This window comes from Phyllostomus hastatus, unplaced genomic scaffold (assembly GCF_019186645.2).
Source record: "Phyllostomus hastatus isolate PE091 unplaced genomic scaffold, TTU_PhHast_1.1 phas_scaffold_129, whole genome shotgun sequence".
Lineage (NCBI taxonomy): Eukaryota > Metazoa > Chordata > Mammalia > Chiroptera > Phyllostomidae > Phyllostomus > Phyllostomus hastatus.
Genome location: NW_025334009.1, coordinates 20,164,418 through 20,179,419, shown reverse-complemented (window position 1 = coordinate 20,179,419; position 15,002 = coordinate 20,164,418).

Here is a 15,002-nt window from a genome sequence, read left to right as displayed (position 1 = left end):
AGAGGGAAAGAAATACTAAAGGTTACATCATTACTCTTCCACTGATTTGCCAGTGACCTAGCATTTTACATTGAATTTGGTGTTTGGTAGCGGGTATTAGAAAAACAGAACAGAACTCTTCCTCATATAATATTTTTTATAAGAGTACTAGGACTATTTTTGAAGTTAGATGTTATTATTTATCTGGAAGATCTCACATCAATGCTTATATTTAATACACTTTTTAATAGAATTTTCATTTAAAACCTCCAAGATTATGAATATAACATTATTCTGATATTTGTCTGTGCTATTATTCTATTTCTTTACCTAACTGCAAACATAGCTTAATAGGTTTTCAGTTCTGAACTAATCTGACTGTGCCCTTTCTACAACTGATACTTTTTCTGTGCTTTTGGTCTTGCTTAAAAGAGAATATCTTATGCTATTATCATAATTACCATCTTTCCATTTACTAAAATTCTCTTTTTATCTGAAAAGATTTTCTTTAACAGTTAAAAGCTTTCTTGCATTAATACTTCACAACAGAGGAATTCTATATAGAACAATATCCAGTATTTAGACAGTCCATTTAGAGAATTTGGTTACGAAAGAACTAAAATGATCTCATAATAACTTGGTGCCATTTATTAGACAATCTCTGAGGATGGCTTCCCAAAACAACATTATAAAATGCTCTTAAAGTGACCAGAATAGTATTTTAATAAATATTCCGTTCCTTTTTCCTTTTGTCATCTATTTTCCTCTTTCCACTTAAACATTTCAGATACTGTATGGCATTTTACTGTATCTTACAGAGAAGAAGACGTGTATGCTCTAAGTAGTTCTTTGTTTTACATAGGCTGGTAATCTTTGTTTAAAAAGGAAACTCCAAAAATATAATAATGTATATGCTTTTCCTCAGTAACTAATATGTACTCTTTAAAAAAAAGCTTTATTGAGTTAAAATTCACATATCATAAAGTTCACAAATTCAAAGTAAACAATAGAATGGATTTTAGTACAAGATGGTCACAAAACTGTAAACCCATCACCACTGTCTAATTCTATACCCACTTGCAGTCACTCTTCACTCCACCTGCCCCTGGCTCCTGGCAACCGATATTCTAATTCCTGTCTCTATGGATTTGCCTATTCTGGACTTTCAATACAAAAGGGCTCATACAATATCTGGTCTTGTGTGACCATCCTCTTTTACTGACAATAGACATATTCAGTGTTCACCCATGGTGTAGCATGTATCAGTATTTCATACCTTTTCATGACCAGAAGCTCTCCATTATATAGACACAGTGTTTTGTTTATCCATTCTTTAATTGGTGGATATTTGGGTTGGTTCTACCTCTTCACGGTTGTGAACAATGCTGCCATAAATGTAAGTGTACAAGTTTTTGTGTGAACATATATTTTCACTTCTCTTGGGTGTATACCCTAGGTAGGAGCAGAATTGTTGGGTTGTGTGGTAGCTCTATCTTTCACTGTTTGAGGAGCAAACTTTTTCAAAGCAGCTGTACAATTTTGCATTCCTACTAGCAAATGTATGAGGGTTCCACTTTCTCCACATTCCCATGAGCACTTCGGCTTGTCTGTCTCTGAGAGTGTAGCCATCCTAGGAGGCATCTCATAGTGGTTTTGATTGGCTTTTCCCTCGTGAGCAATCATTCTGGGCATCTAATCATGTGCTTGTTTAGCTATTTGCATATCTTTTTTGGAAGAGTGACTATTAAAATAGTTTGGCCATTTTTAATTGGGTTGTTTGTCTTTTGCTTGTTGATTTGTAAGAGGTCTTCATATAACCTCAAAGAAAATCACTTATGGCATATATGATTTTTGAAAATACCTCCTCCCTTTCTTTGGGTTCCCTTTTCACCTTTTTGATGGTGTCATTTGAATCACCAAAGTTTTTAATTTTAATGAAGTCCAATTTGTCTTTTTTTCCCTTTCTTTGCTTATGATTTTGGTGTCATATATTAGAAGTCGTCACTTAATCCAAGGTCACAAAAATTTATACTTTTGCTTCCTTCTAATAGTTTTCGAGTTTTAGCTCTTACATTTAGGTCTCTGATCCATTTTCAATTAATTTGTGCATATGGCGTGAGGTAGTGGTCCAAACTCATTCCTTTGAATGTGGATATCCAGCTGTCCCACCATTCATTTCACCATGGATGAACTTAACTAATCCAGACCAACCAGCCTAAGAGAAGTGTTAAAAACATGTTGCTAAAATAATGTATTCTAAGGAAGATATGGTGAAATGATCTGAAATAAAATGTCAACTTGTTAGTTGGTTGACATGATATGATGAGACATGTAATGACTCACAGAAAAAAAGGGAATATGATGTCCATGTTTCATGAGCATAAATTATGTGAAGGAAAAAGATGTCTGTAGCTGATACAGGTCAGCAAAGATATGCACTTACTGTGAAATGGAGATAATTCATCAGCCCTTTCTATATCCTAGATCACGGGTGGCAAACACAAGTCCTGCAGGCTGAGTCCGGCCCTCCACCTTGTTTTATCCGGCCCCGCACCTTGTTTCTACCTGGCAACAGCACCAAGCTCTCACTTAACTCTTAAGGAGTAGTTACATTTATACAGTCCTAAAGTTACACTTGGCCCTTGGAAGGCAACAGGGAGGCTGATTTGGCCGCCCGTGAAAATGAGTTTGACATTCCTGGCCTAGATGGTAGACTTCAGGAATATTTCCTCTCTTTGATTTCTCTGGTTCTCTTTACTGAATGGCAGTTCTGTGAAGAAGAGGATTTACATTTCTGGACATAGGCAGCTTCTTAACTTAGTAAATGAGTATCTGAGTTAGTCTTTGGTTTTTTTACAAGTTTGGTGATCATTAGTTAATGACCTATGGCCTGATCACCTCTGAATAAACTGAAGATTTCCCACTCCTGCTTTTGCAAAGCTAAGAAACTGATGGATGTAACACCAAGACAATGCCATTATTGAAGGCCTCCCTCAGCAGCCAGCTGGTGTTTTCTTCTCGGACAGCTTTCTTTAAAAGGCATGACCTAGAAGGAGGGCAGTGAAAACATGCTCAAAATATTTAACATTGAGTCATGGTCTTGGGGGTGTATGTGTAAGAGGCAGGGAGGGTGCTGGATAATTTGGGTGGTGGGGAGCTGCCTCCTTAAAGTACTTGGAACTGAATCTGGGTGAAAGGAGGGAGGATGTAAAAACGAGGTGGGATGCAGCCGAGGACCGCGTGACGGTGTTCAGAGAGATTCTAGGCTCTGCCACTAACTGACTTTGTAGCGCTGGACAACCTATGTGTTTCTAGGATGTTTCTTGGTGATCTCATCTATAAATTGGGTGTATGAATCATGACTTAATTAATTGACATGGAACTTTTAAGGGCCAGCCAGCACAGTGCCTGATATCTGGTACAGTCTCAGCAAATGTTGGCATCTTTCTCGTTCTCTCCATCGAACCTTGGGGCTGCCCTCAGTATTGGTTGAGAAGTCAACTTTGCTGACTGGTTTAAATTTAGATTTAGTTTTGGGTTAACGCCTACCCATTTCTGTCACCAAGAATGAGAATAAAGGGTGAGCTCTCGGGGGAAAAAAAAACAAAAAAACGAAAAACCTCCTTCCCACCTTCACAGACAAATGGGAGTTTTCGCTGGGGATCAGGACTTTGATGTTTAATTCCTTGTTGGAACACAAGGTGGGCCCTTAAATCTACAGTTATCTAGCTAGCAGTAGTGATCAGAGATCCTTCTTTGTGAAAAAAACAATTTCTTCCCCTCACACATTTAACATCATTATAAATTCTGCATGGGACTCTGTAATTATCTACTTTGTGTCACTTTTGTGAATCTCCTCCTCTGCCTTTCCCATCCCTCAGAAAGGGTGCAATTACAAATTCACGAAACAATTGAGCTTAGACTTGGGAGTAGCGTTTCACCCTTGGCAACAGGAATTCTTAATCATTGTGCACCTTGTAAGTGAAAAAATAAAAGCTAATATTTTATCTTCCATAAGTGCCATATAGGTCTCTTATAGAGCTGATAATATGGATACAAAAAGTAATTTTAGATTCTGATTGTGGAGAGATTTTTACATCATAGTAGAGTGATTTATGCAGCCTGGTTCTGTTTATTAGTTGAGCTAATAAAGTCTAAAGACAACCAGAATCTGGTCCTTTAAATCTACAAGCTTTAAAAAACTAAAAGTGATTGCTTTGTAACTTTGGACTTAGCAAATTAAGGGATATAGTTGTGTGTGTGTTTGTGTGTGTGTGTGTGTGTGTGTGTGTGTATGTGTGTGTGTGAATTCAGAACATTTATTTCCTACAGATTTACTGACTTTTCATTGAGATTTCTTTTTTTAAAAAATTGAGGTCTAATTGAGTTAATTAGGTATACAACATAGAAATATATTAAAGGTAAATTTTTCCTTCTAAACTTTGATTTATTTGTGACTCTCTCTTAACCTATTATCTAGATGTCTCTGAGTTTATAAATATTTCTATGAAGAATAGTGTTACATGTTGGACTTGACTCCAAGTCCCTAGCTGCTTCAACCACTAAATAAAAATATGTGTGCATCTCAACATTAAACCATGTTGTTGCTGTAGTTGTGGTTAGTTATTCCACCCTGTTGTGTGCCAATATTCTATAGAAAAGATGTAGACTCTTCCTGCCATCAAGAAAATGCCAGTCCACTTGAAAATTATGAGCTAAATATACATACATGAAGAACCCACAGAATATGCTATTATCTTTACTGAGCTGTTTTTTCTCCTATTGTTTTTTCAGTCTAGAAAACCCATTTCCCTGTGCTGTACCACTCTTTTTGACATAATCTCCTAGAATGGAAGAGCCACAATGAGGGAAACTTGTTTAATCATCAAGGAGAAATTAAAGGAATTAAAAAATTAATTAAAGGGGTAGATTCCTCCAAGGATATCTACATATTTTTGACATTTATACCAGAAAAAGGCACTATATTGGGAAATGGCTTATAATCAGACTTATAACCACCATTTCAGGAATTTTAAATATTTGAGCAAACTTCAGTAGTAATTTATGAACAATGATTCAAAAGACAGCCTTCACAAGAAGGGTATGAGGGTGTCAGAAATGAAGTTCTGACTACGTAGTCAGTGGAGCAGAAAAGATAAAGGAAACTCAGGAAACTAATTTGGCTGCTTATGGAGTTCCCTGATCAACCCAATATGAAAATGAATGATGTGAAAATGTGGGGAAATATAAGGCTATCCGAGGATAAAGATAAAAACTGACACAAACAGCCTAGTTTTGAGAGGTATTGGGTGGCAGTTTATGGAGTTCTGTCTTAGGTTTGTCTCATTATCAAGAACTTAGAAGAGGACATTGGCTTTATATTTATCATGTTTGTCCAAGACATCATAAAACCTGAAGTACGATTCCAAAACTTCTTGACAGCCTGGAAAAATAGACCAAATCTTTTAGCAAGGGAAATGTAAATTGATCAATATAAAGTTACGCTCTCACATTCAAAAACCATCTGCCCCTCGATGGAATAGGGAATGAATTTACCAGCAGCACTCAGGATGATTGACAGGAAGTTCAGCATGACCAGTAATGTGGTATGTCTGCTTGGTAACTTCATTTGATGCTCGAATGCAGATCAAAGTTTGTGCTGGTGAACCACACTTGGAATAGTGTGTTCCATCTGGGTACCACGTTTTCAGGGAAATGTTGCCCAACTGGAATATGTCCAGCACAGAGGACTGTGATAAGAAAGACTAGGGGATTAAAAACATCCTCACAGAAAAGCACATGAAGAGGGCATTTAGCCTAGAAAAGAGCAGATACTCATGGAGATAGAACAACTGTCTTAAGATTCTGGAAGAGCTGATCTGTGGGAAAGTAATTATGCTCCATCTGCATTTCTAAGACAGGAGAATCAGGGCAAGAGGGTAAGAACTAAAGTGAGGCAGATTTTGGCTGAATGTTGAGAAGAACTTTACAACATGTAAAATTGTCCAGGTATAACATTAGTCTGATCAGGTATGTAATATTAGAGATGTTTAAAATGAAGGCCCTGTTTCTAAGTCCCTTCAAGTTCAACAGTGAGTGCTGCCTCCACTCTCTCTTGGGCTCTGTATGCCCTTTGTTTCACAGTTCTCCCAGCCCTTCCTCTCCCTCCAACATCTAGTCATCCATCTTGTTCCCCTTCTATCTTTTCCAAGTCCCTTATTCTTTCATTTTAGACCCCCTCTACCCCCTAGGCCCTTATAATACATGTAGTCCTTCAAGTCCATGCCCGTGATACCCCTCCTACCACCTAGCTTTTCAATCTGGAAAATTCAATGTTTTTCACCAAACCACAAATCAAGGTCTACTCTCGAAGCTAATTCAGTCCATCCCTTATTTGTATTCCACAGCAGTCCCTTCCTGCCTTAGCTATGGCATTTACCCACTTATATTGTAAAGATTAATCTACATAGCAGTCTTCCTTATTACATTATGAAGTCAGTAACTGGTATTCATCACTCCATTGTCCTCAGCTTCAAGGCAGTGTCTCGGGAAAGATGCTGTGGAATAAATAAAGGTGGAAGAACTGCTGGCAGAGGCATAATAGGCAGGACTGAGCATTAGATAGAACACTGGGCTAAGGAACATATGAGGTTCCCTCAAGTACAATGACTACATGTGTCTACTTTGCACTGTCTCTGAAGAAAATTCCAAAAGGAGAGTTTCAAAAACATTTTTTTAAATGGCAACCTCAGTTTTGTGATCCACTCATTTACTGATGGACACTTAACGCTGTTTCCAGCACTTGGCTATAGTAAATTGTGCTGCTATGAAGGGGGATATCGGGGGAAAAAGGGGAAGGGTCATCAAGGAACATGTATAATGGACCCATGGACAAAGACAAGGAGGGAGGAGGGTTGAATGTGGGAGGTGGGTAGGGTGGGGGAGAGTAACGGGGGGAGGGGGGGAAATGGGGACCAATTTAACTGAACAGCAATTAAAAAGAAAGAGAGCACTCAAAAAAAGAATTTTTTAAAATGGTAACATCATTGCACTAAGTAGCTAGTCACCCTAAGGTGACTGCTTTGAGTGGACAGCATTCTTCTGTGGCATTTGCAGTAGAGCCAGGCACGTTGTTTGATGGTCACATTTGATATGTTAAAGCAGACAGAATTCATGGCTTCCTAGGGGAATGTTAATCAGGTTGGAAGCCATTGGGAGGTTTGCTTTATGAGATGATTCTGATAACCTGATCCAGCAACAGTTAAGAATTAGCCAATACCTTGAAATTGTGACTGTTCGGGGTTTTCAGCCATGGCAGTGCCAACCCTGAAAAGGACATTTGGAAACATACAGCATTTGGGGCTGTCACAGTGTCTGGGAGTGCTCTGGCATTAGTGGGCAGGGACCAGGGGTGTGACCATGCCACTGTATGAGAAACAGCCCAGCAACCAAAGAACTGTCTCACCCCAACTGTCAGTAGCCCTCCTCTTAGGAAATAATAATTAAACAAAAAATGTATTAATTTGATAATGTGACTTCCTTTCTTCTTCTATTTCTTTTTCAAACCAATATGATAAACAGATGTGGTAAAGAACAGTAAATCCATTGGGGAAGAGACATCTTGCTTTCATCAATAATTAGTGTTCCTTTTCCACGATATGGAGTTTTTGCTGGAAAGTGGTTGTGCTGCTAGAAGCCGCATCTCACAACACTCTTTGTATTTAGCTGTGGCCATGTGACCAAGTTCAAAGTGGCTGGTGATATGTAGGCAAAAGTATCGTATGTCACTGTTGACCTGGTGAATAAAAATCTCCTGTGCAACCCTTACTCTCTCCCTCCCCTTTTCTGCCAATGTCCTGGGCAACCTAGGAAGTAATGTTATACATGACAGAACTACCTGTAGCCTAGGTGCTTGAGTGACTGCCTGGAGCAGAGCAGTGAACTCCCTGCTCCCTTCTGATTGGTGGATTTTACACGAGCAAAAAAATAATCTTCCATTGTGTTAAGCCACTGAGGCTTCAGGTTTATCTGCTACAGCAGCTATCATTATCTTAATTACTCCATACATTTCCAAATAAATGCTTCAATTAGGATGAATTCTACATATAAAAATATAGATATTAAAGCACTTCTGATTTTGTAAAAAATAAAACCTATTTTATCTTATCCAGGAACCAAAGCCGTCTCCTTTCTCCATAGAGTCAGAGCTCTTGGCCTTTCCAAATAATCAAGAGATTGCAGCCCACTTCCTGGGCAAGTCTAGGGAAGCTTTTCTCACTTTTTTTCTCTCATACATTCATGTGGGGGCCAGTCAGTAGGGAGCCAGCCTCTCAGCCTTTCTTTTTCTCTCCTCATTTTGTTTTTGGAACTTTTTCCCTTCTCCTTCTCCCATGGTGTGAGTTCGTGTGTGGCTGGTTTTCTTGGGCACAAGGCCCAGCTGAGTATCAACTTTGTTTGTTGTTTGTACTGACTCTGTTCTGAGATCAGCCTCTGATACCCAGCACTCAGAGTTCCTTGGAATAGGGGACCCCATTTGCATTCCTTTAAGTCTGGTTGGAAGAAGCAAATGCAAGAACACCAGGACTTCACGAGGCTTTGTTCACAGTGAAAGCTGCAGTATTTTGTGTAGAATGAGAAATGTGTAGATACAAGTGTTTGGAGGCTCCATGTTCTTAATTAAGCCAAGGAAGAATTCCTAATCTAAAGGAGAAATGTCCCAGATATTTGCCTACCATTTATACATGAACCAAATAACCAAAAAGTTCACTTAACTGGAATTTGTTCACATTCCTTTATAAGAGAAAAAATTTAACAAACCTGTGAAGGGAAGAATAGAATCTCCCATAATCCCATAGGAGACAGAGACCTACCAGGCTCTCAATCAGGAGCCAGAGCAGCCATACCCAAGGGAAAATAACAAACCAGAATTGAACCAAGTCTTTCAAACTGACACCCATCCGAACCCAGCTTAGTCCTTGAGTGGATTGGATCAGATCCTCACCTTATCTGCTAGATAAGAGGAAAGAGAGACCCTGTGTCTTAAACAGAGGGAAGGGGGACCTTCATCTTATGAGAGGTAGCATCCAGAGCTTCCTCCTTCCAGTTATACTAGTATTGATTAGTTTCAATATGTAGGCTGGTTCATTCAGCCTGATCTCACCTGTCTCAGCCTGATCGCAGTCTTGCTGGAGCTGGATGATGTTGGACAAGTTAGTTAACTCTGCTAATCCTTGGTCACATTATCTGCTTCATTAGGATGATGGAATCTACTCATTGGCTTATATATGGCAAAAATTAAATGAGATATGACATGCTTGGCAGAGCTTGAGGTTACGAAAGTGGTCTCTGGAGAGTCTTGATTCTGTTGCTTACTAACTGAGTAATTTTGGGCAAGTCATTTAACCTCTCATGGTTTTTTTTAATCTGTGAAATGGGGCTAGTAATAGTATCTACCTCATAGCCTCATTATAAGAATTAATGAGTTAAAACTTCTCAAGCACTTAGAGTAGTTTCTGGTAGGTAGTATGTAGTATTCATTGATGAAATAAATCGTAGTACTTGTCTCATAATGAGTGCTCAAAAAGTGCTAGTTGCTGTTGTCATTAGTATTATAATGATAGGATGTTGATGATCATGACCGCCAATACCATGATTACTTTTCTGAACCCTGCTACATTTGACCCAATGTCTCCTTCTCTTCTTCTTAAAACTATTTCCTCGGCTCCTGAGTTACCACACTTGCTTGTTCTCCAGGCTGTTTCCTGCTCATTTCCCCTTAATGGTTTTTATGAGCATCTCTCTTTTGCAGCATCTCTTCCACGCTACTGCCTTCCAAGGTTCTATGCTTAGCCCACTATTCTCGTTGCTTCAAATTATTCCTCATATGCAGGTCACAACTCCTCATGTGAGATATCAAATCCAATGTCACTAGTCCAGGCTCCCATGGATTCCAGATGTATCTATTTGACTGTCAGCTCTGTGTCTCCATCTGGTCATCCCAAATCATTCAAAAAGAAACTTATCATCTACCCCCTAAATCTGCTTCTCCTTCTTCTCCATTCTGTATCTCATTTGAGGGCACCTTCAAGGTAGAAATGCAGAGGTCTTTCTGGATTTCATCTTCTTTCTCATGTCTCACATCCAAACCATCCCTAATGCCTGATAATTTTGCCAGCTGCTGTTTCCCAAATCAGGACTGCCTTCCTCTTTTGACACCCTCTGCCTTATTTCAGACTCCACTACCTCTCACTTGGACCTCTTACATGGCCTCCTTTCACCTAGCCTGCCCTCTTCAAGCCCATCCTCCATTGTGCTCCCCTAGTAATGTTTCCAAAACACAAAGATGATCCTCTTATCCCCTGTATGGATTAAAACTCACTGAGTTTTAAAGACTAGACTGCCTCTTATAGGAAGCTCCCAGTGACTGGACTGCTTCCAATCTATCAAACCTCATTTTCAAACATTCTACCTCTCAGACTTTGTTCAATGGTCCAATGAAAATGTCACATCTTAGTCCTTTTTAATTCTTGTTTATTCTATTACAGTTGTCCCAATTTTCCCCCTTTGCCCTCCTCCATCCAGCCCACCCATCCCCCAGCTCCCACACTCCATCCCTGCACCATTGTTCATGTCCATGTGTCCTTCATACGTGTTTTTTGACTAATCCCTTCCCCTTCTTTCTACCATTCCTCCCACCCCTTTCCTCAGGAAGCTGTCAGTCTATTCCCTGTTTCTATGTCTCTGATTCTGTTTTGCTCATTAATTTATTTTGTTCATTAGATTCCTCTTATAAGGAATCTAATATGAGATCACATGAAATCTAATATAATACAATATGAGATCATATGGTATTTGTCTTTCACTGACTGGCTTAACATAATAGTCTCCAGTTCCATCCATGTTGTCACAAAGGGTAGGAGTTCCTTCTTCTTTCTGCTGCATAGTATTCCATTGCATAAATGTACCACAGTTTTTTAATTCATTCACCTACTCATGGGCACTTGGCTGTTTCCAACACTTGGCTATTGTATATCATGCTGCCTTGAACATGGAGGTGCATCAGTTCTTCTGAATTTTGAATTCTTCGGTAATCCCAGTGAAATCACTGTATTGAAAGGCAATTCCATTTTTTAATTTTTGAGAAAATTCCATATTGTTTTCCACAGTGGCTACACCAGTCTGCATTCCCACCGACAGTGCACTAGGGTACCCTTTTCTCCACATCCTCGCCAAAGCAACAAAGCAAGCTTGTAGTTTGCTGCTTTATTAATGATAGTCATTCTGACAGGTGTGAGGTGATATCTCATTGTGGTTTTAATTTGCATGTCTCTGATGGCTAGTGAGGCTGAGAATTTTTTCCATATGTTTATGGCCCCTCTATATGTCCTCTTTGGAGAACTGTCTGTTCAGGTCCTTTGCCCATTTTTTCACTGGATTGTTTGTCTTCCTGGTGTTCAATAATATGAGTTCTTTATATATTTTGGAGATTAAACCTTTATTTGATGTATCATTGGTAAATATGCTCTCCTATACAGTCAGTTCCCTTTCCATTTTGATTCTGGTTTCTTTAGCCATGCAGAAGCTTTCTAATTTGATGTAGTCCCATATGTTTATTTTTTCTTGTATTTCTAATGGAAGCATGTACCCTGTTCATGGATTGGAAGAATTAACATCATTAAAATGTCCATACTACCCCAAGCGATTTGTAGATTCACATCTTAGTCTTTATCCAGACTGGATCTTCTGCCCTCACTCTACACAATTCTGGTCACCCTCCAATGCTCAGCCATGACCACTCCCAGAAACTTTTCTTGTCCCCATCGCTTCTCTCCTTTCCACTCCCAAGTCAGACTCTGTATCTTCATTAGTTTTCTACGTCTAGTGTAACAAGTTACCACACATGGAGTGTTGTAAAACAACACAAATTTGTTAGCTTACAGTTTCATGGTCTAAAGTCTTTGTAGGTCTCACTGGAGTAAAATCAGTTTCTGCAGAGCTTGTCCCTTTCCTTAGGCCTTGACTAGGCTCCATTTCCTTGAATTTTTTGAGCTCTCCCAGCCACCTACCTTCCTGGGCTCATGGTCCCCGTCCTCTAGCTTCAAATCCAGTGATGGATGCATAAGTCCTTCTCACACAGCATCTCTTTCACACACTCTTCTGCTTCCCTCCCCGAGTTTTAAGGACCCTCTGTTTACATTGTATCCACCCAGAAAACCCAAGATAATTTCCCTATTTCAAAGTCAACTGTTTAGCCACTTAATTCCTCTTTGGCATGTATGTAACATAGTCAAAGTTTCTGGTAGTTAGGGCTTGGACATCTTTGGACAGGCTGTTATTTTGCCTACCTTGATGTCTTTTCCATGTTCATATAAAATTCTATGCTTATCTCTATTATTCCTTATTCATTTCTCCTTATTTTTTGAATTCCTACATTAAGAACAAATAGTAGACCCTCAGTAAATATTTTAGAAACAATGTAGATAATGCAAATACCTAGATGTAACCTAAAATTTCTTTAAGGACCAGCACAGAAGAAGGATTGACCTGTGCTCAGTAAGTACAGTTATTCACATTAATAATTCCATTTCTATGAAAATTGGCCAACCAATATTTGTTATTAATAATATAAGTTGCATTACTCTTATTATCATAGCTAAGATTTATTGTCTCTTAGTATGTATCAGACATTGTCCTAATGCTTTTCATGTGTTCATTCATTTAGTTTTTATAACAATATTCTGGTATACATGCAGTTGCTATTCCCATTTTGTGAGTGTGGAAACTGAGGCATGGAAGATTAAATAACTTGCCTGGTGTCAGCCAGCACAGTACACAGTAACTCTGGGTTAACTGCTTTCTTTTGCCAACCCAAACAATCCTGTCTGTGACCAGTCTACATAAATGGGAGGTCACTGTAGTTAATTTGAAATTTTGTTTATTTCTCATGAAACTCAATAGCCTTTAGCCTCGTGGGTTTAAGGAAAGAACTGAGTGAATTAGCTGGCTCCATTTGGTATTTTTCAGCCAGCCGACTTCTAAGACACATCGGCAATGGGCCTCAAGTGTAAAAATGAGCTGTGTATTATCTTTCAAAGCCACCTTGGTCTTTGGGAAAATCCTTGGGCCTAACCATGAGTCCACACATGATCATTTTGTCAGTTTAATGAGAGCCAGTCCCAGGGGAAGGTTAGCGTGCTGGGGAGGAAAGGCGGAGCGGAGAGGCGCATTAAATCTGCGGTCGCTTACAGCATCTGCCTTTGATGCTGTCTCTGGGGGACACACTGATGGCCTCCCCTCAGTCAACAAATTCTATGTCTTCTCAGCAGTTCTGAAGGGGGGAGGCCTTTAAGGCATTTTGTACTGACAAGCTGATTTCTCTTAGAGCTCTAGAATGTAATAGAAGCCATCAAAGGCGAGGGATATTAGGAGGTTGTTTTGTGCGACGCAACGGAATTCATAAGTTTTCAGGCACCTTCCTTACTTTTTCAGGAGTTCGGTTAGTGGCAGGGTAAACGAATAAGATGTATTTGTGAGTTTGGGTTCTATTTTTTTTTTAGAGTTGGATTCCGGGTTTTTGTAAACAACTTTGTTTATAAAGCTGACAGTATTTTTCACTGAATTGAAAGTTCTTGCCAGATTGTAACCTGGTCGATCTGTAAGCTGAGGAAATGGGGAAGAACATGTGGAGTGCTCTGAGGGGCACCGTCACCCCAGTCCACTCTGGAGAACCCTGAGGTCAGGGAAGACTGTTTCTGTTCGCTCCATAGATAGGGTGGGCAAGAGCCACTATTTTGTCTTCTGATCTGAGAGAAAGGCTAAGACATGTTGCCGAGAGCTTGAACAGTGTCGTGTGCCTTCAGCCTCTCGCCTGGCTTTTTGTTGCCGGCATCTTCCAAGAATCCGAAAGAAGTCATTGAACAGCTTATTAACAATTAACTTCCTCTTAATTACTTTCAAGCCAAAACTACATATTGCTTTATTTTATTTTACTTTCCTTCATTACATTGGGGCCAAGTTTACACGTTGCTTTATTTTATTGTAGTGCAATCCAGTGGAAATGTCTTTTGTGAAATAGAAAATAACATGTTTATGAATTTTTATAAAGCTGAAACATTACAAAAAACATATGATCACTGTAATCATTCTCCTGGGCTCCCCCCTCCACAGGGAGGACAGGTGTGACTCTGACTCAGGATTGATTAAGCACCTGCGTTTTCCTCAGACTTTCTTTATAGATCATATACTATTCATTTTGAGCCGCTGTATTACAATAGGCATTGTGGGGACGTGGTGGTAGCACCACCATTTGTAAGTGTTCACACAGGGAAGGCCTCTCCGTGGAGACCGAACTGCGGCCATCGGTCCCACGGCGGCCTCTAGCCAGTCTCGTCTCCACCGCACGCTGCTGCGGCCAAGTTTCTTTCCAGAGGATTCCGTTGTCTTTATTTTCAGTCTCTCTCTTGCTCGCTCTCCAAGTTCAAACTGTCTTTCTACTTCTTCCACCTACTTCTTGGATCTGTCTTTATTTTGTCACCTCTCGTTCAGTATCTGCTTGTTTGTAAGAATAAAATTCCATGACAGCAGTGATTGGAAACTGGAAGTCCTATAGAACCCTCCCTTCCCTGCACGCGACTGAGGCTGTTTTTACTCAATAGCAAATGTGACGGGCTCTTTTTGCAAAGAGATTTTTAATGTCTGGGTATTATTTTTCAAATACAGTCATTTAAAGTGTTCAAATGTGGAAGTTATCTGGGTGGGAGTTCATTTTATATGAACTGAGGGGCTATAATTTGTGGTTACTCCAGTATTTGGTTAAATATATAGTAAAAATCAGACCGTTATCTGTAATAATGGCATAGAATTAAGCACTCTTATTTTCCAGTGTTTATGGATTGAGATATTTAGAATTAACAATAGAAATCCAATGTGGAAAGTTGGCAAATGTATAGACATACTACTGAAATGAATATATTTTCTTAATTTTGATAATTTGTCAAAGTTTTCATCTTTGGCAAAGGTCTATA